General features: G+C 37.9%; 1 pseudogene; it reads right to left on the minus strand.

The window, feature by feature from the left end:
- Window positions 1-21,906: 21,906 nt before the first annotated feature.
- The window catches only part of LOC149143731 (uncharacterized), a 56,119-nt pseudogene continuing 51,133 nt past the window's right edge, over window positions 21,907-26,892 (minus strand).

Consider the following 26,892-nt stretch of genomic DNA (forward strand, 5'->3'; position numbering starts at 1 on the left):
ATAATAGAAGCCTGCATCACATACTTGGGATGAAGACACTAGAGGAAGCTTTCTCCAGTAAGAGACCAAATGTGGGTCACTTCAGGAACTTTGGATCATCGGTATATTTCCATGTGAAAAGGATGCACAAAAGAAGCTTGTGCTGACAGCAAATTTGGGGATACTTGTGGGGTACATTGATACACCTCACAACTATCGGGTGTACTTGCCTACAAGTCGAAGGACAGTGGTTCGCAATGATCTCAAGTTTGATGAGAAGGCCATGCGAGTTTCCCTTGAGAGGGAGCTCCAACTACAAGCTGTGGAGGAACTATTGGTTCCTAAGTAGGAGGAGCCTCAGACTGATGTAGAGCAGCCACATGCAGAGGTTCTAGGAGTGGAGACATCCACTCAAGCAAATTCTTCCAAAGATGGACGAAAGCGCACAAGAGAAGCTGATAGATTGTTGAAGGATGTGAGAGAGAATGTGGGAGAACCATCTTCTCAGCATAGACAGAGGAGGTTACCTGAGAGGTACACTGGATACATGGCCCTTGCTAGGGAATGTGTTGAGACCGAGCCATCTTCCTTTGAGGAAGCAGTGTAGCAGTCGATTGGGTTGATGCTATGGTGGAGGAGTATGACTCCATAGTTCATAAAAATGTTTGGGACGTGGTTCTGAGACCAAAGAACAAGTCAGTTGTGAGTTCCCATTGGCTTTACAAGGTAAAGAAAGCTGTTGATCGTAGTGTGGAGAAGCATAGGCCAAGATTTGTTGCACGTGGCTTTTGACAGATCGAGAGGATCATGTTGTTGCAATATATTTCGACAGAGGAGCAAGATGCTGACATTTTGATAAAGGCATTGTCAAAGTGTAAATTCGAGTTCCATAGAGATAGGATCGGGGTGGCAGATTATCCCTTTCTTGTTGAAATGGAGTGTTGAAATGTGGCAACAAGAATATTCCAATTTTAATTTATCCTTGAATTAAAATTGAATTTAGTCTCACCAGCTACTTGGAAATAATTAATTAATTCATTATGGATTAATTAATTGGATAAATTCAAGTTAGAAATCTTTCTTAAGTCATGCAATAGTTATCCCTTAAATTAAGGAGATAAGATTGAGTTAATTTGAGTAGTAATTAGTTAACTCAGTTTACTGAGTTAAGTCTAGTTAAATTAGTTCCAAACTATTTGAGGAACTAATTGTGAGTTATCAGTCAGTTGATGCATGCATGCACTCATCTAGTGTACTCTAGTTAACTGAAGATTCCCTCATCAGAAGCTCATGCATGTCTATTCTGAGAAAGACCCAATTGAGAGTAAAGTCAAGGACAGTGTAATATCAGTTGCATGTTTTCTCATATAAAGAAAACTCATGCATGCAGAAGGATACTTCCTTGAGAGTGGTTTTCCACTTGGTAAAGGAGAATCATTCCAGAGGAACAGAACAAGGAAATAGGAGCTTGGAGGGCAAAGAGGAAGGCTGGAGAGCAACCAAGATTGCTTGTGAGCATTTGTGAGGATAGTATTGAGAGCTAAGGATTTGTATAATTCCTGTGTATTTCCACCTTGTATGATAACACAAATAGTAGGGGTTTTAGCTGAGGCTTTCCCCGAAGTATTTTCATGTGTATTGTGCATTTATTCTTCTTCTTCTGGTTATATGTGTTCAGCTTGATCTTTAAGCTTCTGCAAACTTTGATAGTAGAAGTAGGTTATAGTATTCTACTTTGATTTTTATTGCATTATTGGGTTAACCTACAACAGATTTTCTACATGGTAGCAAAGAGTTATATCGGTAGGAAATTTCTACACTATATAATATTTTTATATGTCCTTCTTTTAACATAGTTGTCATATGAATTGCAGCAATGTTACTATAGGTTCCTTTAATATAGTTGTCATAGGAATGGCATCATTGTTAATATATTTTCTTCATAGTAACTTAGAATATTTGTATCTTTCCTTCACTTGAGAATATTTGTATCTTTCATTCCCTTAACATGGTTGTCATTTTATCTCCTGCCATTTTTAGCTTTATTTTTCTTTCAAAAATTCTCTAGACGAATTTGTTATTATAGGTCCAATCATTCCTCCAATGAAGTAATAATTTATTTTATCTTCTTTCCTTTTGTTTCAATGTCTGTGAAGTCTATGTGATAAATGAAACTTCATGCAATGAATTGAGCCATGAGGATGATGTAGTTTATGTTAGTAGCTCCCCTTAGTCTTCTCATTGATTTTCTTTTATGTGTCTTGCTGAAAGCATTCCTAACAATCCCTGAAAGGATTACTAACAGTCCCCAAAATGTTCATAGTGTCATGGCCAATACTTCCAACACCCTCAAACGTTTTCATTAAAACATCTCCAATGCTTTTTTTATCTTGAACTTCTGAGCATCATACCATTTCTCAATTTGTTTGTTTTAGATACTCAGAGACTGCATTTTTCTTTGTTAGTTGATTTGAGCATGGTTTCACCAATACTTTACAATATAATATGATTATATTATTTCTAAACTTCCACTGTCCTCTTCTTCTTCATAATTATTCCTTGTCTGTAAATTTCATATATCAACGAGAAGAAGCAAGAATTGGAGCTTGGCTAAATATGCAGACTTCCAAAGCTAAAGTTGAAACCAAAAGGTTGAGGTATAAGGAGTGTGCCTATAAATGTTTGTACACATTTTTCTGTTAAAATATTCAATGATGTTTAATTATTTATGAAGGAGAGAGATTGAAGAGTTTTTTAAGCTTAATCTTTTCAACAAAATTTAACTTATAGGCTCCACATTATATGTTGTATCATATCTGTAGTATCTGCAATCCTCTATTTTCCGTTCTGAAATGTTGTGTATTTTTTCTTTCAAATTTTGGCATCCAAATTGAAGTTATGATACATAGGTAATTTCCTTACAATTAGGTAAAAGTTAAAACCATCAACCATTAATAACTGAGCAAGCATATATGACCATCACGTCACAGACCTGTTAAAAGGTCATGCTCATTTCTAATGTTTTCCATCCACTAATTTTCTCTCCAAAAAATGAACACGTAGAGTGGTTCTATTTTGATTGCATGTGTAATCAACATAGCTTTATTGATTATTATCATCGGGTGTTAGGGCACCTGCATGATTGTTTCTAACATGCGTAGGTTTCTGAAATTTTCAACTTATAGTATTAAGTATGTTACGCCTGTTTGATTGTTTCTAACATGCATAGGTTTATGAAATTGTCAATTTACAGTTTTAACTATGTTTGAAAGAGAATGATCATATGGAAGTTGTTGTCATAAATATCTTCATTTTTATGTTTACAAGCCTAGATAACAACTCAATTACAAACAAATTGAACATGCTTCCTGCCCTTTAGTTCATAAATTTTCATGTAGTGTTATAGGAATGTAATGAATGTTAAACATCTTACGCGAAGAAAACCACATTTATGAGCTTTGTTTTGTATAGTACTTATTTTTTATCTCTACTTTCAGAAAATGACAACAAACCTTACTAACAATGATATTTTCTCAATGCTTTTTGGATCAACTCATATTCAAACATGCCTACAAATTGTTGAACTTGAACCCATTCAATCAACACAAAATTCAACTCCACGATAGTGCACTACCATCTTTGATGGAACACATATGAAACACCTTATGCTTCCAATAGATTTCAATGACCTCGTAGCAACAGGCTTGCTACAAATGGGTTATGTTATACATGTTAAAATTTGGACTACTTCAACTATTGGTCCATCAATGTAAGTTTGTTATAAATTTCTTATTTCAACTTTAACATTTTTATCGATAACACTTCCGACTCTAACAATTATTCCTATGACTCTCATTTGTCGTGTACGTCTATAATGCTAATAGACTTTGAGATTTCTGCTTCATCTGCACCCTTAATTGGTAACCCAAAAAATATGAGTATCCCAATCACTTCTGAAGAAGACACTCCCTCTGTTGGAAATAATACTGAGAGGGGGGCTAAATCAGTATTATCAAGTTCTTTTAACAAATCTTCCTTATTTGCACTTTGAATTATTTTCGCATATCAGTACCATAAAATAATAGCATGAACAAGAAAAATAGATAGTCACAACAAAGAACACCAGATATAAGGTGGAAACCCAATGTGGGTGAAAACCACCTGCTGCAATATGTCTCTATCTTCTTTCAAATTAGAAAATCCTTTTACAATGCTTTTGTACTGGTGCAGTCCTTTACCAGTACACAGGCTCCAACCTGCAGAGAGCTACAACTCTCTCTCATTTTCTAGTCTCTCCTGGAAGGGAGCTACAACCCCCTACTTCTTTTCTTACAAGGACCACTTTTCATAAATTTTCAAACTGGATCCATAAACATCAAATGATCATCAAGTACATGTAAATTACACAGTCAACTGCAGTAACCAGATCAACAATAACAGAACTAAACCCAGAACACCTTATCAACAGAAAAATTTAGTCAACAGAAGATCTTAAGACAGATATGCAATTTTTCTTTCTCTGGCCTGCGTTGCTACACACTCCACCTTCTGCTTCCCTGCGTATACCCGCAGAGAGCCTTCTGTTGCACCGCATGCCCACGCACTTCTTCTTCAATCACGCTGCGTACTGTTACAGTAGGTACGCACCCAGAGACACTATCGTGTCGCGTACTGTTACTGTAGCCACGCACTCATAGACACTATCGCGCCGCGTACCTTTACTGTGCGTACACACCTGAACCTCTGTCGCGCTGCATACTTTTACTGTGCGTATGCACCTGAACCTCTGTCGTGCTACGTACCCACGCAGTTCTCCTTCTTCTGCTCTACGTACCCACGCATCTCTCTTGTTTCTCCTCCGCGTACCCACGCACTTGCACTGTTAATCACCTGCGTACTTCTGATTAGGGCCGAATTGGCAGTTCACCAGTGTGCCACAGTTAGTCAGATGCCCAGATCTGATCATGCGCTCGAGAGATCACCCTTCTCAGATTCGCTTTCAACTTCACTTTCATATAGATCAAGCTTTTAAACAATAACCCAATATTTCAGATCTTAAGATATTCAATTTGCAAAAGATACATAGCCAAATGATCTCCTTTGCTTTATATAGGCAAGCTCCTCCTAAAATCATGGATCAATACCATAGATAACCAATACAAGGGGCCCAAAAACATGGGGCTCAATAATATAAAACAATACCACGGGCCAAAACCATAGAATCAAGAGCGGCGGGCTAAATACCACGGGCCAAACATAGGAAATCCCACGTGAACGCGCTTCTCTGCCTTGAAGTAAGTGAAACTGGGGGTACGCACCCTCTGAACGGGTGACTTGCGTGGGTGGCCGCAGTTCCTTCACGGTGTACCTGCGTGTACGCATCTTCTGAACTATTCTCCTGCGTACTTCTTAGTTTTCAACATTTTGAGAGCCTGATTAGAGCATTGCCACTTGAGGGTGTTGCCATCAAGTACAACATCTGTAACATAGAGCCATACCAGAATCATAATGCCAACAATCTCCCCCTTTGGACTTGATGGCAACCTCAAAATCTTCAGCTTCATTCTCCCCCTTTGACATCAAGGGAAAAGGGTTATGCTCCCCCTAAGAACATGCTCCCCCTGAATATGAACCAGATATGCAAAGAAGAACCATAATCCACCAAACACCATAAATGACCATAAAAGAGATAGAGACATATTGCAGCTATAATCAGACCAGCATCCATGATCTCCTTTTGTACATCCTCCATAATGGCAACAATGCATTATATGCTCCCATGTGCCATTCAATCTTCAACCAATCCGCAACCCAGCACATATACGCATATACCCCAGCCATCAATCAGAAGAGTTTCAACAATAAGATGATGCATCAACAACCCCCAACTTTTTCCTGAGGTATTCAAAAGTCTCCCTGGGCAATGGTTTGGTGAGTATATCAGCAACTTGTTCCTTAGAAGGAACATACTCCAACTTGACCTTCTGTTCAAGCACTTGTTCCCGGAGAAAATGATACTTGATTGGTATGTGCTTGGTTTTTGAATGCATGACAGGATTCTTTGAGATGCTGATTGCACTTGTGTTATCACATAATATGGGGATAGGTGGTGTACAAGTGATTTGAAAATCCTGCAAAGTCTGCATCATCCAAAGGAGTTGAGTGTAGCAAGATGCAGCAGCAACATATTCCGCTTCGGCTGTAGACAAGGCAATCGAACTCTGTTTCTTGCTGAACCAAGATACTAGTCTGGAACCCATAAAGAATGCACCACCACTTGTGCTTTTTCTGTCATCCATGCTTCCGGCCCAATCTGCATCTGTATAAGCATGAAGTGTGAGATCTGTATCTCTAGGATACCATAAGCCATAATTTTGAGTCCCTTGAAGATATTTGAAAATTCTCTTCACTGCCTGAAGATGAGTCTCCTTCGGATTTGCCTGAAATCTTCCAACTATTCCAACTGCATGCATGATGTCTGGTCGGGTACCTGTCAGATAAAGTAAACTTCCAATCATAGATCTGTAGGTTGGTTGATGCACTTCTGCAGATTCATCGTTTGCACTGAGGCTACATCCTGTGACCATGGGTGTACATACTGGTTTTGCATCTTCCATGCCATATTTCTTCAAAATCTGTTTGAGATACTTGGTTTGAGACAAAAAGATCCCTCCTTTTTTTTGTTGGATTTGCAAACCAAGAAAATATGTCAGTTCTCCCAGCAAGGACATTTCGAATTCTTTTTGCATCACCAAGGCAAATCTTTGACTCAAAGCTTCTTCATTGCTACCAAAGATAATGTCATCTACATACACAGCAAGTATTAGCAATTTGTCATTTTCAACTTTTATATAAAGATTTCTATCTGCTGATCCTTTTGAAAAACCTTGTTGATGAAGATATTTGTCCAAACAATAGTACCAAGCCCTTGGAGCTTGTTTGAGACCATAGAGAGCCTTTTTCAATATGCATACAAGATTTGGATCATTTCCAAGAATGAACCCATCTGGCTACTCAATGTATACTTCTTCTTCCAAGTCTCCATTCAGAAAGGCTGATTTCACGTCCATTTGAAATAATTTAAAGTTTTGAAAGCTTGAGAGAGCAAGGAACATTCGGATGGCCTCAAGTCTTGCAACAGGAGCAAAGGTTTCTTCAAAATCTATTCCTTCTTGTTGCGCATACCCTTTACAAACAAGTCTGGCCTTGTTTCTAATTACTTCTCCATTTTCATTCAATTTATTTTTGAAGACCCATTTTGTCCCTATAACATTCTTATCTTTTGGTCTAGGAACCAACTCCCAAGTGTTATTCTTTTCGATCTGCTCAAGTTCTTCATCCATTGCTTTGACCCAACATTCATCTTTGCATGCCTCTTTCACATTTTGTGGTTCAGTGGAAGAGAGTAATGCCAAATAGCTTGAAGCTTCTGCAATTGTTCTTCTTGTTTGTACACCCGCTTATTTCTGCCCCACAATCTGAGATTCTAGATGATTCTTCTGAACATATCTGGATGGAGTCTTCTCTTCTATTCTTGTCTGCTCCTTTGGTTCTTCTTGAGGTTCTTCTTCTTCATCATTCTGTCTTTGAGGGTAGCCTTCATCTTCTTCAATGTCTTCATGATGTACTTGATTAGGAATGTATCCCTTCTCATCAACCACTACATCAATGTTGTCAACAATTCTGCCAAGTCTTTTATTGTAGCACTTGTATGCTTTGCTATGTGGAGAATAACCAAGAAGAATGCCTTCATCTACTCTAGGTTCAAGTTTGCCAAGTTGCTCATCAGTATTCTTAATATAACATTTTCTCCCAAAGATTTTGAAGTGCTTTACCGAAGGAGTCTCACCACACCAGAGCTCATGAGGGGTTTGAGTGTTGTTCACCCGGACATTTGTTTTGTTGAGAATAACAACCGCAGCATGTGCAGCTTCACCCCAGAAAGTTGTGGGAGTTCCCGACTCATCAAGCATAGCACGAGCCATTTGTTGGTGTTTTGTTCATTCTTTCCACAACTCCATTTTGCTGAGGAGTTCTAGCTGTAGAGAATTCTCTTCTTATCCCATGTTCTTCACAGAAATCGAAAAATTCATTTGAGGTAAACTCCCCACCTCTGTCGAATCTGAGGCACTTAATTTTGTGTCCTGATTCATTTTCAACCAAGGCTTTGAAGGATTTGAATTTTTCGAATGCTTCATCTTTGTGCTTCATAAGTCCTAACCAGACAAACCTGGAGAAATCGTCAATGAATAATATCAAGTATTCTTCTCCTCGAGGTGTCCTTTTCCTGAATGGATCACATGTATCTATATGTACTAGCTCAAGAGGCATGCTAGCTGATCCTTCCTTCTCCATAAAGTTAGTTTTCGTTTGCTTTCCAAACTGACATGATTTGCATATGGTGTTGTCTGGAACTTTGATATCTCGAAGACCACAAACTGCCTGATATTTGCATGCTTTCCTTATTTTTGAAAAGCTTAGATGCCCCAACCTCCGGTGCCATAACCAGTGCTCATCATCCTTGCTCAGATAGCATTGTTGTTGTCCTTCTTCAAATATGTATAGATTGTTTGGAGTTCTTTTACCTTTGATCACTCTTTTACCTGTATCAAGATCACGAACAAGACATCCATTTGATTTGAATATCACCTCGGTTCTTTGATCACACATCTGGCTGACACTTAGTAGATTATGCTTCAATCCATCAACATACAGAACATTTCCAGCTTTGACCTTTTCTTTTAACTCAGCAGTGCCTTTTCCTTTTATAGTTGCAGGAGTATCATTTCCAAAAGAAACTTTCTTTCCTTTTTCTAGAGCAGAATATGATTCAAGTTTTTCTTTATCACCTGTCATATGCTTCGAACATCCAATGTCAATGTACCATAGATTTTCTTGTCCCTCTGCAAAAAATGCTATCCCACATCTTTCTGTTTGTGTTTCCTTTATTCTCCATGTTTTGGTGCTTGAGGCTTGTTCCTTTGTTTGCTGAAACCTGCTCCTGCATTCAGAATCTTCATGACCAAAATTATTGCAAATAGAACATTCAACTTCATTTTCAAGAACCGAAAAGTTGTTATAGGTCCTTTTTGTAATCTCGGTCATACTTCTTTGTTTTTGAGCTTCTCTAGTCATGATTGTTTTTTATGCAACACATTGAGCTGCTTTGTGACCAAAATTATGGCAATAAAAGCATTGTCCATTGAAGAAACTTCTGCGGTTATCAAATCTTTCGGCCAAACGATTGTAATTTCTACTGTCATTCATTCTTGAAGCAAATTGAGAGGATTTTACCTGTGGCTAGTTGTAGCTTTTGTTCATCCTTAAGACGGATTGCCCCTGATTTTCCTGATAGTATTTGTTTGTAATTGGTCCCTGCTTTACCTGGTGATCTCCATCGTGCTTTTGCTCATTCCTTCTTGCTGCATCAAGATAACTCTTTGAGGTGGATGCTTGAGAAGTTTCTCCATTATAGCCCAGACCTGTCTTGTTTAGACGAGAACGTTGTACATTGATGATCTCATCCAGAGTTTCAGATCCTTTGACAAACTTAAGATTATAGCTTTTGTTTTCTCAATCTCTTTTCTAAGACCAACAATTTCACCTTCTAATTTTTCAAGATGTTTTTTCTTTTCATCAATTTGAAATTGTAGAGTATCAATGATCATATTCTTTTCTTCTATACATCTCTTGAGTCTAGTAATTTCTTCATAAAGGCTATCCACATCTATAGCATCCATATAATCATCATCTTCAAATGCCATTAACAGTTTATAGTCATTACCTCGTTCATCTTCATCACTATTTGATAGACCATCACTATCTTCATGAGTGTAGTAGCTTTTCTTATTTGCACTATGTTTCTTGTTCCATCTAGCAAGTTCCTTTCCTTTATCCTTATAAGGAAATTTTGCATCATAATGACCTACTCTTCCACAAGCAAAGCATTTAAAAGGTAACTTACCTCTGAACCTTCCAGAACCCCTTTGAAGATTTCTGACAAAATTTGATTCTTCTTCTTCTTCTTCTGGCACGTGACTTGCTTCATAATAATCTCCTTTGCCTGAAGCCTTGAAAGCAACTTCTCTTCTGTCTGATGGACCTCCCTTTCTCATTTGATAAGCAGTTAGAATTCCGTGTAGCTGAGACATAGTAAGAATTCGTAGATTTTCCTTTTCTTCTATTGCAGACACTTTAGATTCAAACTTGGGGGACAATGATCTTAGAACGTTTTCAACCACAATAGCCTCTTTTATTTCTTCACCCAAGTTTTTCATGCAATTAACAATCTCATCTACCCGAAGAAAATAGTTAGCCACACTTTCATCATTATACATTCTGAGATTCTCATACTGAATCCTGAGGGTTTGAAGTTTAGCACGCTTTACCTATTCATCTCCTTCATTACTCAAGACAATCTTGTCCCATATTTCCTTTGCAGATTTATATTGCATAACCTTTACAAATTTTGTTTGAGATAAGCATCCTAGCAGAGTATTGACTGCTTTAGCATTTGTTTCATATTTCTTCTTCTCAGCTGAATCTGTAGGAGTAGCTGAAGGAAAAGCGTAGCCTGTATCTATGATATCCCAAACTTCTGTGCCAAGAGATTGAAGATAGGCAGTAACTCTTACCTTCCAATAATTGAAGTTTGTCCCATCAAAGATAGGTGGCCTGATTGATGCTTCCCTCTCGTAGTTGCTCATGATGAATGATCTTCCTTCAAGCGATCAAGCTTCTCTGAAGGACCTGCTCTGATACCAATTGTTGGAAATAATACTGAGAGGGGGGCTGAATCAGTATTATCAAGTTCTTTTAACAAATCTTCCTTATTTGCACTTTGAATTATTTTTGCATATCAGTACCATAAAATAATAGCATGAACAAGAAAAATAGATAGTCACACCAAAGAACACCAGATATAAGGTGGAAACCCAATGTGGGTGAAAACCACCTGCTGCAATATGTCTCTATCTTCTTTCAAATTAGAAACTCCTTTTACAATGATTTTGTACTGGTGAAGTCCTTTACCAGTACACAGGCTGCAACCTACAAAGAGCTACAACTCTCTCTCGTTTTCCAGTCTCTCCTGGAGGGGAGCTACAACCCCCTACTTCTTTTCTTACAAGGACCACTTTTCATAAATTTTCAAACTGGATCCATAAACATCAAATGATCATCAAGTACATGTAAATTACATAGTCAACTACAGTAACCAGATCAACAATAACAGAACTAAACCCAGAACACCTTATCAACAGAAAAATTCAGTCAACAGAAGATCTTAAGACAGATACACAGTTTTTCTTTCTCTGGCCTGCGTTGCTACGCACTCCACCTTCTGCTTCCCTACGTATACCCGCAGAGAGCCTTCTGCTGCACCGCGTGCCCATGCACTTCTTCTTCAATCGCACTGCGTACTGTTACAGTAGGTACGCACCCAGAGACACTATCGCGCTGCGTACTGTTACTGTAGCCACGCACTCATAGACACTATCGCGCCGCGTACCTTTACTATGTGTACGCACCTGAACCTCTGTCGTGCTGCGTACTTTTACTGTGCGTATGCACTTTAACCTCTGTCGCGCTGCGTACCCACACAGTTCTCCTTCTTCTGCTCTGCGTACCCACGCAGCTCTCCTGTTTCTCCTCTACGTACCCACGCACTTGCACTGTTAATCACCTGCGTACTTCTGATTAGGGCCGAATTGGCAGTTCACCAGTGTGCCACAGTTAGTCAAATGCCCAGATCTAATCATGCGCTCGAGAGATCACCCTTCTCAGATTCGCTTTCAACTTCACTTTTATATAGATCAAGCTTTTAAACAATAACCCAATATTTCAGTTCTTAAGATATTCAATTTGCAAAAGATACATAGCCAAATGATCTCCTTTGCTTTATATAGGCAAGCTCCTCCAAAAATCATGGATCAATACTATAGATAACCAATACAAGGGGCCCAAAAACATGGGGCTCAATAATATAAAACAATACCATGGGCCAAAACCATAGAATCAAGAGTGGCGGGCTAAATACCACGGGCCAAACATAGGAAATCCCACGTGAACACGCTTCTTTGCCTTGAAGTAAGTGAAACTGGGGGTACGCACCCTCTGAACGGGTGACCTGCGTGGGTGGCCGCAGTTCCTTCACGGTGTACCTGCGTGTACGCATCTTCTGAACTATTCTCCTGCGTACTTCTTAGTTTTCAACATTTTGAGAGCCTGATCAGAGCATTGCCACTTGAGGGTGTTGCCATCAAGTACAACATCTGTAACATAGAGCCATACCAGAATCATAATGCCAACACCCTCCTCATCAAACCAAGATCCTTCATCAAAAAGGCACTACCCTCTTCCAACTACTCCTACCCCATCCATCATGCCGGTCCAAATTCCTATCAAAGCACTAAACCCTTACCATTCAAATTGGTGCATAAAAGGATATGTTCAAAGAAAAATAGCTTTTCGACAATTTCAAAATCAATACGGACCCAGTAAAGTGTTTGGATTTGACATGTTCGATACAAAAGGTGGAGAAATAGATATGACTTGTTTCAACAATGTCACGGATTATTTTTTTGACAAAATCCAACTTGGAAATGTCTACATTGTCTCTAAAGGGAATGTGAAAATGGCTAATAAGCAATAAAACCACTTAAAAAATGATTGGGAAATTTTGATAAATGCAAAAAAAAAAACAAAAAACAAAAAACAAAAAAACAAAACAAAGCAAAAAAAAAAACAAAAAACAAAACAAAAAAACAAAAAATAAATAAACAAACAAAAAACAAAACAAACAAAAAACAAAACAAAAACAAACAAACAAAAAAACAAACAAAAAAAACAAAAAAACAAACAAAAAAAACAAACAAACAAAAAAAAAAACAAACAAATAAACAAACATGAGCCAATGGTGCAATTCAATAGAAAATCAATCAATGATGTCAGAAAAACAAACGTCAACTCCATTGTTGATGTTTTTGGTATTGTCACTGACATTTCTAGTGTGTGCACTATACATAGAAAATACAGCTCTGAAGTTACTAAACAAACACTAGAACTTCAAGACATGGATGGGTATAACATGGATGCGATATTTTGAAGAGGAAATTTTGATGTCATATCACAAGAAATATCCTCCCTATGTGTTGCGGGAAATAACCCCATCATTATAATCAAGTCTACCCGTGTTGGAGAATTTAATGGAAAAAATTTCGGCACTACAACGAGATCCATTATTCTTGTAGATCCTGGCATTGAAGAGGCCCACATGCTAAAGTCACGGTTTAAAAAAAAGGTTCCACTGCAACTTCTACATCCTTGACAACAAGATATTTAGCTCCTTCTGGACATCAACAAAAAAAAATAACAATTGCTGATATTTACAGTATGGACTCCTCAGAGAAACCAACATTCTTCCAATTGAAGGGCACAATAACAAAAATTGAGATGGACAATCTTTACTACATTTCTTGCCCATCCATCGTTGATGGGAAAAATGCATGAAAAAACTTATTCTAGAAAATATGGGCATGTGGTTTTTCCCAAAATGCAACGCTGAAGTAACTAATTGTGATTACAGATACTTACTTAAGATCGACATACAAGATCACACTGGTGAATTAGCTTCAACTGTTGCTTTTGAAGATGTGGGATCTACAATTCTTGGGATTAATGCCAAAGACTTCTATTTGTTATCCTTAAATCCAAATCTAATCGAGGAAATTGTCTCCAAAGCACTATGGACAGATCATATCTTCACACTATTAGTGAAGACAAAAATATTTAAAGGAATACCACGGTTGAAATGTGTTATCATGAAGACATCATGATTGAATTTCAAGGTGGGACAAACCGGTTGAGCGACGGAGGACGAAAATCTAGGGTTTCAGGGCTGTTGTAGGGGTGGTTCTCCAAGGAAGGGCGCAAAGGAGGGAGCTCCACTCCCTCCTTCAAACAGGCTGTGACCATCAGGGGTAAAAAACCTATGGAATATGATAGAGGCCCTTCAAAGGGAAGGAATAGTAGTAGTGAAGAGGAACAAGCTGGAAAAAAGTCAAAGGAGAATAATATTACTAAAGAAAATGAGGAAGAAGACAAGGAATAGGGAACAAAAAACAAAACACACATGGGTCCATGTAAGCCCAAAGCTATTGTTGCTCCCAGAGTTGTTTTAAATGAGCCTTCTCTGCAGGCACATAAGGAGCATATCCAAACCTATGCGATCATTTGAAAATTCATGGGTTTATGGCACACTAAAAAAGCCTTACAAATGTGGATAAAATATCATTGGAAACCAAAAGGAAGCATTGATCTACACCTTGGGTCAAAGGGTTTCTTTATTGTGGTATTTGAAAACATCAAAGATAAGGATAAAGTTTTTGAAGGCGGGCCCTACTTCTATGTTGCAGCAGTTCTCTACATGAGACCCTGGATCATGAATTTTGTCCCAGAACGTGAGACCTTTACTTCAATCCCAATTTGGGTAAGACTCTATTCTCTTCCGTTTGATTATTGGCAAACAGAGTCCTTATCGGCCATAGGAAATAAGTTAGGACATTTTGTCAAAGATTCTGAAGCCACTAGGAGGGGAAAGTACACATCCTTTGCTAAAATATGTGTGGAGATGGATCTCTCTGGAGCTCTACCAGATGAGGTAATCTTAGAAGTTTTTGATGAAGAATAGGTGCAAACTATGGATTACGAACATATACCATTCAGATGTCGCAAATTCCATGAGCATGGTCACCTATTTAGGGATTGCCCTCTCACTAAAATAGCGAATAAGAGTAAAACTAACGCAATGAAAGACTCTGAAAGCTTTCACAAAGTGGAAAAGAGAGGAAAAGGAAGCATGAGGGGGTCAAAGACACAAAAATCTGAAGGGAAACAAGCCATTCAAAACAGATTCCGAGTTCTGGAAGAGGAAGAAGGGATAACTGGTGCAGACCAAGCGAAGGGAGAAGGTTTAATGGAGGCAGGGAAAGAAGAGGACAGGGAACAAACACCAGATAAAAATCATCAGACATAAACGATGGTGAGTGATGCAGAAACAGAAATGGATCATGAGATGACCCAAAGTGAGATAAACACAGAGGACCAAGAACTTCAGGAGATTATTGAGAAAGAGAATCTAGATCTGGAGGATTTCGTGATTCAAGGAACGAAGGAAGGGATAGACTCTTTACCTCCAGAGGATTTCAGTAGAGTCCAGCAACTATTTATATGAAAAAACCAAAAAAAAGGGCTGGAGAAGCAAAGAAACAAGGAAAAGTAAAGCAGCGAAGGGGTAAAAATAGTGAAAACCACACCAATATTAGCACCCAGAAACCCAAGAAAGAAAAGAGGCAGGAAAAAGTAGAATGAACTATTGATGGAATGTGGAAAGCTAATGATAGACTCAGGTAAGATGAAAGACCTAACTAGCTACTCCTTTACCAATCTTTAATAATGAAGTTTACTTCTTGGAATATTAGAGGTCTAGGTAGTAAAAGAAAACAGAGACTGATTAGTAATAGAATGAAACAAACAGCTCCGGATGTGATCTTCATCCAGGAAACCAAATGTTCCATTCAAAAAATAAAAGAGATTCATAGTAAATGGCTCAATTGTTATGAGTTTCTGGAAGTCAAAGCAGAGAATATAACAGGAGGTATACTCACCCTTTGGAATCCAAATAAAATAGAAATTTTAAATGCTGAGGCATCTAGATAATATCTATCAGTGGTCATACAGCCTGTAGGAGATAAGGAAACCTACCTGGTCACAAATGTTTATGGACCCCAAAGACTAGAGAGTAAACTCAACTTTCTAGATTCTTTGGAGGCTCTCAGAGATAGACATTCAGGCATTCCATGGATATTGGGAGGGGATTTCAACATGATTAAATCACTTTCGGAGAAAAAAGGTGGAACCAAAGTTCTAAGTAAAGACTCTCTGAAGTTTTAGACTTTTACAGATATTATGAAGTTAGTGGATATTGTAACGAGTAATGGCATATTTACTTGAAACAATAAAAGAGGAGGAGAGTCCTAGGTGGCTTCAAAATTAGATAGATTTATGATATCATAAGACCTTATGCTCAATGATAAGGAACTATTAGCAAGAATTTTACCCTTTGGAGGCTCAGATCATTGGTCGGTTCATCTGGAGGTGCAGAGTATTGGTACTCCCCGGAACAGACCTTTTCGATTTGAAAACATCTGGCTTTCCCATCCAAATTTTACCAGCAACATTACTAAATGGTGGTCATAATATTTGAACATTCAGGGCACAAGAATGTTCCTTCTTCAGAAAAGACTAAAACACATCAAGCTCCAGCTCAAGGATTGGAATAAAAATGAACATGGCAATATTTTTGAAGCTAAAAAAGTAGTAGAGGGTAAAATGCAGGAACTCAACCAAGCCCTTATCACAGATGGCTTTGATGAAACCAGAAATGATCAGGCTACCAAATGTAATCAAGAATGGGAGAATTTATGCAAACAAGAGGAAATATTTTGGAGGCAAAAATCAAGGGTTCAATGGCTCAATGAAGGAGAAAGAAATACTAGATTTTTCCACATATCCACCATGGAGAATAGAGTTCACAACAGAATTTCAGTGATCAAGGATGAGGGAGGTAATATTCACAATTCTCATGCAGAGATAGAAGAAGTGCTTGCTAAGCACTTTCGAGGCATAACTAAGGAAACATGTTATGACAGAGAAAATTCCATCAGAAACTTCACAAGACATATACCTAGGCTGGTGTCCAGAGAGGACAAATTCAACCTTAACAAGCCAGTAACCGAAGAAGAGGTCAGTGAAGTGCTCAAAGAAATGCAAAACGGTAAAGCACGTGGCCCAGATGATTTCAATGTAGATTTCTTCAAGGCTTGCTGGAATATTGTAAAACAAGATATTTTGAATGTTGCAGAAGATTCTAGGATGAATAGAACTATTTTGAAAGCCCTAAACACATCCTTCATTGCCCTGATCCCTAAACAAGAGGTAGCCCAAATGCCTGACAAGTTTAGACCGATAGCTTTATGTAACATGGTTTACAAGCTTATATCAAAAGTGGTGGCCAATAGACTCAAACCTCTCCTTCCGACCCTTGTCTCTATTGAACAATCTAGGTATGTGGAAGGAAGGAAAATTCTTAATAATATTATTCAAGCACATGAGGTGGTACACTCTCTGACTAGCAACCGAAAGGCTGGTATGATCATGCAATTGGACATTGCTAAGGCCTATGATAAATTGAACTGGAATTATATCAGGAAAATTATTATTGCCTTTGGGTTTGATCACAACTGGGTGAGATGGGTCTTGGCCATGGTCACTTCCTCTAGTTTCTCAATTCTGGTCAATGGCTCTCCATCTGAAACTTTTCTTCCCTCTAGAGGCCTCAGACAAGGGGACCCACTCTCTCCCTTTCTCTTCATCCTCATGATGGAAGGACTAGGTCGGTCTATCAAACATGCAAAAGAAGTCAGTAAGATTAAAGGTCTCCAACTTACTGATAGGGGACAAGCTTAGATGCATCAACAGTTTGTGGATGACACCATGCTGCAGGGAATCCCCACAGTCAAAGAATCTCATGCTTACAAACAAATTCTAAATGACTTTTCCATGGCTTTAGGTATGGAAGTTAATCTCTCCAAATCTAAGATTTTTTTTCTTCGATACTAATATTGCCATTCAGAGGAACATTGCTAAAATTTTGGGTTTTCAAAGAGATCCTCTCCCCTCAAAATATTTGGGGGTTCCTCTAACTACTAAACCTTTACACATGAGCATCTAGGAGCTGGTGATCAATAATTGCAAGACAAAATAAGGAAATGTACTATGAGGTCCTTAAACTTGGCTGGCAGGTTGGTGCTCACAAAGGTTGTTTTGCAATCTATCCCAGTTTTTATGCTTTTCTCTCTCCCTACTCCTAAAGGAGTCTTGCAGTTATTCAAAACCATACAAAGAGACTTTCTCAGGGGCAAGGGGGAAGAAAAGAAAAAATGGGCCTTGGTAGCTTGGGAAAAACTCTGCAAACCTAGAAAACATGGGGGTCTTGGATTGGATGATCCTGAAATTTTAAGAAAATCTTTAGGGGATACATTATGGTGGCACTGGATAAAAGAACCAAAGGCTCAGTGGGCTACAATCTAGAAAGAAAAATATGCCAGCACATGGCAAAGTGATGACCATATACGAATGGATGGAAATATTAAGGGATCATACATTTGGAACAAGGCCTGGGATAATAGAGGTCTAGTCCAAGATAATGGCTTCTGGGAAATTAGAGAGGGAAGCTTAGCTCTGTTATGGGAGGACAGATGGCAACAAGAACCCATACTTTTAAAAGAGGATTTGAAGGAACTTAAGGCAGAGGCAGATGCTAAAGGATTAACCAAAGTAAAGGATTTCTGTGATCAAACCAACGGTATAGGAAAATGGAGAATATGGAGGAAATTTGATTTCAGGGATGACAACCCCTTAAAAGCTAAAGCTAAAATGCTAATGCAAGAGTTAGATCGAAGGAAAATTTTAGCTTTAGAAGGGAATGACCAGCTGAGATGGGGTAACAACAATGAGGGCACCTTTAATCTTAAGGAAGCTAAAATCATTCTCCTTGGTTTGGCCTCCCAGGCTCCGAACAAAGCATGTCAAAGACTATGGAGGCATCAAGGTTGCATGAAAATTAAACTCTTCATGTGGCTAGTCCAGCATAGGAAGATTTTGACTTGGGATAACATTCAGAAAAGGGGTGTTTTGGGGCCTTCCAGGTGCAAGCTATGTGAAGCTCAAGAGGAAACAATGGAGCACCTTCTCAACAACTACACCTTTACCTCCAGGTTATGGGATTATTTTGCCATCATTTTCCAACAATCAGATAGGGACAAAGGAAGCATCATCATCACCCTAAACAAGTGGAGAAGCAATTTTTCGAATAATGAAGTCCTCAACACTACTTGGGCTCTAATGCCCGGCTTCATTATCTGGAATGTTTGGAAAGAAAGAAATAACAAAATTTTCAAGGACGTAAAAAAACCATCCCTTTACCTTTTGGATCAGATCTTAAAATAGCTTCAAGAGACAGTGGGTTCTATTGTCCGAAATATCCCTAAGAATCCTCCTTCACTACTAGATTTGAGAATTCTCTGTCAGCTATGGTTATAGGGTCTCATTCCTCAGGGCCTGAAAAAGAAGATTCTCATTAGAGACTCTGAGCTTGATTTTTGGCACCCCCCCCCTAAGGGTTTTTTGAAGTACAATATTGACGGTGCCTCAAAGGGCAACCCGGGTAATGCGGGTCATGGTGGAGTTTTAAGAGATGAAAGAGGGAACATCCTGTTCATTTTCTATGGTCACCTAGAGAGAGCCACCAATAATATGGCAGAAGTTATGGCTATGGAGCATTGTTTAGAATTCCTGATTCAGGATAATCGACACAATGTGATTGTTGAAGCAGATTCTGAGTTAATCATTAACTCGGTCAAGAGAATTAGCTGGGGTACGGCACCGGAAAAGGCCTCAAGGAATTGGAGGTTGATCCAGATCTTTCAACGGATCCACAACCACCTTTTGTGCCTCCGCACAATAAATTTTAAACATGTTCGAAGATTGGCCAATAAACTGGCGGATCTTCTAGCTAATCAAGGAGTGAACTACGCAGAAAATAGGTTTGCAATAAAATGGCAAGAGCTACCTCAACACAGTCTAAATGTGAAATGCCAAGACCAAGCTAAGGAAGATTGGTTAGTGTTTCAGAGCAGGGTTGTGGAGGGCAGATAAATAACTCGGAAGGAATATGATCAGAGGAATGGATATAATTGGATATACAGCAAGTGATGTGCTTCGGTGGTATGCAGTTCGGAATATCATGCTCAATCATCTCGTCAGTGGTTGCAGAGCAGGAGTTTTATTTCCAGGGGTTACAAGCAGGTTGGCGGAAGCCTCTTCTCACATTGTCACAGGTAGAGCAGAGATGGTGAGAGATCGAAAGCTGGGAACCCACGGCATCCCCGATAACCTAAAACCTTCGCCTCTGATTGGAATACCATGGCTAGAGCGATTTTGGGGTGATCGCAAGCCTCGTGAACGAAAAGCAATTTTCCCTTTTTGCAGCGATCCCATTCAGTGAAGAACACGTGGCAGTGGGGCCGGATGAAAAAACTCCTTGATCGCATGCTAAAAAACGGCATGTTGGGCTATGCGATATTCATTTTAGCTGTTGGATTGATTGGCAGGGATCAGTGATCAAGATTGATCGTTCATTTTTGTGGTGCCGGGGAGTTAAGTTTTGTTCGTCTTCTTAGTGCGAAACTCATCTCCGCCGTCGGATTAAGACGTGGATTGGAAGGCCACGATTCAATAGGTAGGTTGAGTCGGTGCTGGCGTGGGTAATCGCACGACTAGGCATTAGCTAGCTCGTTTAGGGCAGAAATCCTAAAGGGTTGTCGGTTATTTGTATTGGGTTGGGGTTATTGCCATTGAAGGTTAGCATCCTTGTTTTAAGTCCACTTTGTCGAGTGGATAGTTGTAAAATTTGTAAGTTATTTTACGTTTAATGATATATAAGGACCGTCTTTTGTTTCAGCAAAAAAAAGAAATGTGTTATCATGAAAGACGAAAGCTTGCATTTCACAACAGAATTCAACAACATCCTTCGAGAAATTGATAACATGTCGATATCGTAGATAGATATCGTAAAATGTGTTTTTCTCTTTCTGGTAGTTTCTATTATCTTATTTTATAAATACAATTTTGCACCATATACTATTACATGACTTCCCACCAAATTCTCTTATTTAGTACTGAAATAAATATTCATCCTCCATTGTATCTAGCATTGTGTATGTACACTTATTCACATTCTTTTCATCTTCTTTCTTTTAACAAATGGGGTAACTTGATGCATTACACATGAAACTATCTACTTGTATAAATGAAAATTACTTCAATGTTCTTTCAAACAAATTATTCAAATAAAAAATTCACATAAAACTATTCAAAACTTCAATTTCTTTCTCCTCTTTCACTTTTATAAAATAACACGGTTGTTCTTTCCAAATAACATTCTTGTTTTCCCCTCTCTTGCATATAGGTACCACAACTTGTGTAAATTTCTTCTTCTTGTGATGATGAGCGCGCCTGAAGATATTATGAAACAAATAAAGAACGAATAAATGCAGGTCGATGTGAGATTTTTTAGGCAAAAAAAGGCATCACAGAATTTCAAAAAAAACAAAAAGCAAAAGGAAAACTAATATTCACTGTCTAAAACGTATGGTGAAAATTCACATTTTCCATCAAACCTATCTGTATTTCCCATCTCCCACCCTAAAAAAAATCCTCCTTTCTAATTATCAAACTCTCTATCTTCTCAGCAAACCTCCCAAACAAATACATCCTTACCTCATTGCCCTGACCCCTCCATTGCACATGCTTTCAACAACATTTACACTAATGAAGCACATCAAGAATTTTGTGCAAAGATTGATAAACTTTCACCTAAATGTCCATGCTCCATTTGTCTTGAATCTTATCCTAGAATACATAATCTCAATTCAAACCAAATGTATTGTTGCTCTAGATGCATATCTCAAACAAAGGGTCATCGCTTCTCATTATCAAACAACATGGACCCTAGTCCTCAGCCAACTGTACTTATATCTCTTTCAAAAATAGAATAAATGCTCATTGTTAGGGTTAACCCTATACTCTAGGTAGCACATGCACATGGTGGACAATATAAATGTAGTGGCCACATAATTTGTTTTCCACAAGACATTACAAAAATCGCAGACATCTTGCCACGACATGTTGAAGACTTCGACATTCTAATTGTCACCCGTCATAGTAATGACCATCATGCTTATGATTGTATTGTCAGTAGACATCGTGTCCTCGTGCATTAGAATACAAATTGGAAAATGAACCATACTATAAGAATGCTCGTATTGATAACAACACACTAGCATCCTTACTAGCAATCCCCACCGATGTCTCGTCCTCCCTTCGCCATTCCAATACCACAAAAACAATTGTCCACCTTTCACCTGAACCACCACTTGAGCCCACTGAAGATTTCACAAACCCATCCCTACACCACACATCATCATTCATACCCATTATTCCCAATAAAAATACAAAAATCCAAGAAATGCTCCATTATTTACATGCTTACAACCACCATTCTGATACTACAATTGAATGGCCACCAAATTGCCTATTCGCAATCAATGAATACAACACAGAAGGTATAATCTTTATGGATTTCCCCACCCTTTTCCCCATAGGAGCTGCAATTCCAAATCAACTAAGAATGAAAGCAGTGCAATTACATGAATACACACTTCATCTCATACATTACTACAATAACAGATTCGACAAGCACCCACGCTTTTGTTATTACATAAACAATCTCATGATGAGGCATCTTATTCAAGCAACAACCTCCATTTTTGTAAAAAAGAACATCACAAGTAACTTTCCAACATCTATTGAAGATCTGAACATCCAATTAGAATAATTTCTAGATGAGTAGTTGGCATAACAAGTCATGAGATTCAGTTGTTGTTTACGTGGCATAAGATCTTTTTGGCACAAAGCTAAAAACAAACTAAAGGACATGATATCTCAGCTCGGTTGCCCAACATTCTCCTTAACATTGAGTGTAGCTAATACAAAATGGCCTAGTCTTCATACAGTCATGCTCGGATGTCAACCTTCTGATATTGCAAAACAACAAAAATTGAGAAACGATAACATTATCTCTAACCCACATTTAACATCACTATATATGCACCATAGATTCACAGCATTTCGTGAAGTTATCTTAGAGAAACACTTGCAGACAAAAGACTACTGGTACAGGTATGCATTCTACCGCATTTCTTTCATAACTCTCTAAACATCAAACCTCATCTACTACAAAATTATCTTACACAAATGCATACTTAACAGGTATGAATGGCAACATGGAGGATCTTCACATATCCATGTTTTCGTTTGGATAGAAATTGCACCTGATATTGAAAGCCTCAATTAGGAAGACATAGAAGCAGTTGATATTGCCAAGCAATTCTTTGACAAATATATTTCAGCTTGGAACCCTCGTATTCCTTCTCTTTCAAACCAACCAACTACTTAAACAAATTTAGAAGACCCTTTTCTATTTTCCATGCCACATATTTTCAGAACCAATCCTTTCAATGATTATGAACAATTCATCAATTGCATTTAACATCACACAAAATGCATTGAAGGCACATGCCTAAGAAAGAAAGGATCCTCATTTGAATGTCGCTATAAAGCACCATGGTAATTACATCCAAAATCATCCTTATTCATTGACTCCAATGGCCAAAAAACATACACCCCTGCTCGCAACGATGATTAACTCAATACCCATAACCCTACCATCCTATCTATTTGGCATGCAAATGTTGACTGCCAACCAGTACTCTCCATACATGTTGTACAAAAATATATTGCAAACTATGCATCCAAAAGCATAAACAATTTGAAAGCTTCCACCACATGCTACATCGAATTGTCCTCACTTCACCTAATGTTGACCCAACAACATCTACATTTCGAAAATTATTTACAGAAACCCTTGTTGATCATGACATTGGAGCACAATAAACCTGCCATATGCTACAAAAATTACCATTAACATTCTGTAGTCGATCATTCTTTTCTTTAAATGTAATACAAAAAAATTATATGTGCCTTCCACAAACTAACACTGCCTCTTCTACATCACCACACATCATAGATCCATATATCCAATGCCCATCTACCCTAGAATCCACATCACTTATATAAATAGCAAGATCATGGTCATATGATCCTCGTTGCAAAATAAACAAATGGAAACTTAGACCTACAAAAGTAATTATTTAGGTCATACCACGCTACTCCTCCATACCTTCCACAATGGAATCTTTCTATGTTGACTTCTATTGAATTGAACTTATGATATACAAACCCTTTCGCCATATCGTACAAGATATAAGAGATTCTACTGCAAAATTCATCACAAACTGGCAAACATTTCATCCTTTCTACAAACCTTGGCGTCAACACTGCACACTATCTGATATTGAATTTGTTGCTAATGATAACTCAACTATTCATGAAACCAATCCGCCAGACACCATGGAAATAAATGAATGGAATTTACTCTCCCAATTATACCCTACAAACAAGCTCCTCATAAATGTCCTTGACATGCTTGGCCTTCGTGGCTTTGATGACAACCATAACTGGAATCATACCACTATCCCATTACATCTACAAAATAATGCCATACAATTCATTTTGAAAAGCCACTTTTTCCAACACATTCTTCAAACACATCAACATATCCTTGCGACCCTTATTACATTATCTCCAATGCAAAGAAAATATTTAAATATTATTTCCAGTCATTTTTCTAAGAAGGATATTTTAACTGCTCTCATAATGATAATACAAGGCACTGCTGGTACTGGAAAATCCCTCCTTATAAATTGCATCAAAGAAATGCTCATAACCCTTGCAAGCTCGGAACCTTCACCTATCATGCTCCTTGCCCCTACAGGCATTACAACCTTCAACATACAAGCATCGACAATCCATTCTGCCCTCCACCTTCCTATAAAGGATCTTACGCCCTTAGAAGGCAATGCTATTGTAAATTTCCAAGAAGAACTTAAGCATATCAAGTACATACTAATCGATGAAATTATATTCATTAGGCTAAAGCTTCTCAGCCATATTGACAAGCGTCTTTGAGAGGCATTTCCACTGCAAAGAAAAACTCCTTTTTGTGGTTGTTCCATTATATTAGTTGGGGATCTCTACTAATTACCACCTGTCAAAGACATACCTCTATATGTAGGCACGAGCCATGGAATTACATTGTGGAACACATTCAACACAGTCATCACATTAGAAACAATATTTCGTAAACAAGGAGACAACACCACACATGTTACTTTCAGGAACATCCTCTAGGACATTAGAAATGCAAATCCAACAATTGACGACTACAACATACTCATGTCGTGTACATATTCCTTCTTATCAGAAGATGAAATACATTCTTTCCATGATTCCATGCATCTATTTCCAACCAATGCTCAAACAGCAGTCAATAATAAGCAAATGAAAAAAATCCCTTTACACTCCTATCACAAGATCCATTGCTGAAGATGACAACACATATTCCAGCATTTCCTTAGAAGACGAGAAACTTGAACGAATTGTGTTACTATGCAGAGGCCAAAAAGTGATGCTAACTTCCAACCTTTGGATTTCAGTTGGACTTCTTAATGGTTCCCTCAGAGAAATTATATCCATCTTACACAAAGAATCAACTATACCTCCACAACTTCCAACATTTATTGTCGTAGCTTTTTGCAAATACATCGGGCCTCCTTGGGATGAAAGAAATCCCACTCACTTGCCTATTCCAGAAATGAAAATAAATGGACATAAGGAAATTCCACTAAAAGTGGCTTGGGCATTAACCATACATAAATCTCAAGGTATGACACTGCTAAAAGCAACAATTGACATTAGAAAAACTGAATGCCAAGGTCTCACATTCACAGCAATTTCAAGAGTCCCTTCTCTACAAGATCTTTGTATTTCATTAGGGGAATTTTGAGGTCTAAAATGGGCCTCCTAAGAAAAATGTACAACCAAAATAAAATTTATAAGAACCAATAGGATTCAAGATGATGATGTCAACCATGGGGGATGATTCACCATTTTTGGAGTTTAAAAGTATAAATATTAAAAAATAATCAAATAATCAAACTACTTTTTCAACTCGTATTTTCAACTTATTTCCCTAATATTTTGCTCAAATTTCGAGCGGGAGCACTCATTGGATGAAAAATTTAATTCCTCATCCAAGGAGTACCCATGTTTCATACTTTCGATGCACCCTACTACACGAAAAATGATAAATACATGAAAAAGCGTGATTACAATCACATTTTTCATCTAGTAGGGTCAATCGAAAGTATGCAACATGGGTACTCCTTGGATGAGGAATCAAATTCTGCATCTAAAAAGTGTTTCCGCTCAAAATTTGAGTAAGCCCATAGGGAGATAAGTTGAAAATACGAGTTGAAAAAATAGTTGTATTTTTTCCCTCTAAAATTTGATGATGTAATGTTATCTTATTTCATTATTTCCACTATTATTTTATAATTTCCTTAGGAGGCCCATTTTAGACCTCAAAATTCCCCTAATGGCCGTGCATTCAATTTTGATTGTTACAATAAAATGAAAGACAATAAAAATATTACTCACAGAAAACAAGCAAAAGAACTTCTTCATTCACTGCCACCTCCAAACAATCTGCTCCAATCCATACATTAACATCACCAAAAGGTTTCCTATATTTATTAAGATCAATCTATTTCATAACATACCTTTCATATTTTTGGACAATAATCAAATTTAATTATTATTAATACATGGTTGAAAATATTACGTTTTCATTATATTTGCTATATACTTGGTTCTAACATTTTCTTTCTTTTTCAACAAGACATATGTACTCAGAAATAGCACAGCTATATAACTAATACGATGAAATTGAATCCTCAATTCTTACATTGCAAAATATACAAAACATATTTCTACCGGCACCAAATCCAGAAGTACCATTATACCGCCTTCGTCCAACTATACAATTATTACTACAAATAAAATCTACTCTGAAATGCATAATCCACATTCATCAACGTGACAGAATGCGAAAAATACAGATGGACTGGAAATCAAGGAATATCCATCTCCAACTACGTATAAATCTTCAATGGTGTTCGATATGCCATTTCTCGCCTTGTATTTTTGACTAACAATATTTAAATCCCTATGACAAAGGTAAGTTCATTTCCATTCATTCCAAATTCTTTTTAA

Source organism: Pinus tabuliformis, chromosome X (assembly GCF_031772625.1).
Source record: "Pinus tabuliformis cultivar Carrire ecotype Pingquan chromosome X, CPIR1, whole genome shotgun sequence".
Lineage (NCBI taxonomy): Eukaryota > Viridiplantae > Streptophyta > Pinopsida > Pinales > Pinaceae > Pinus > Pinus tabuliformis.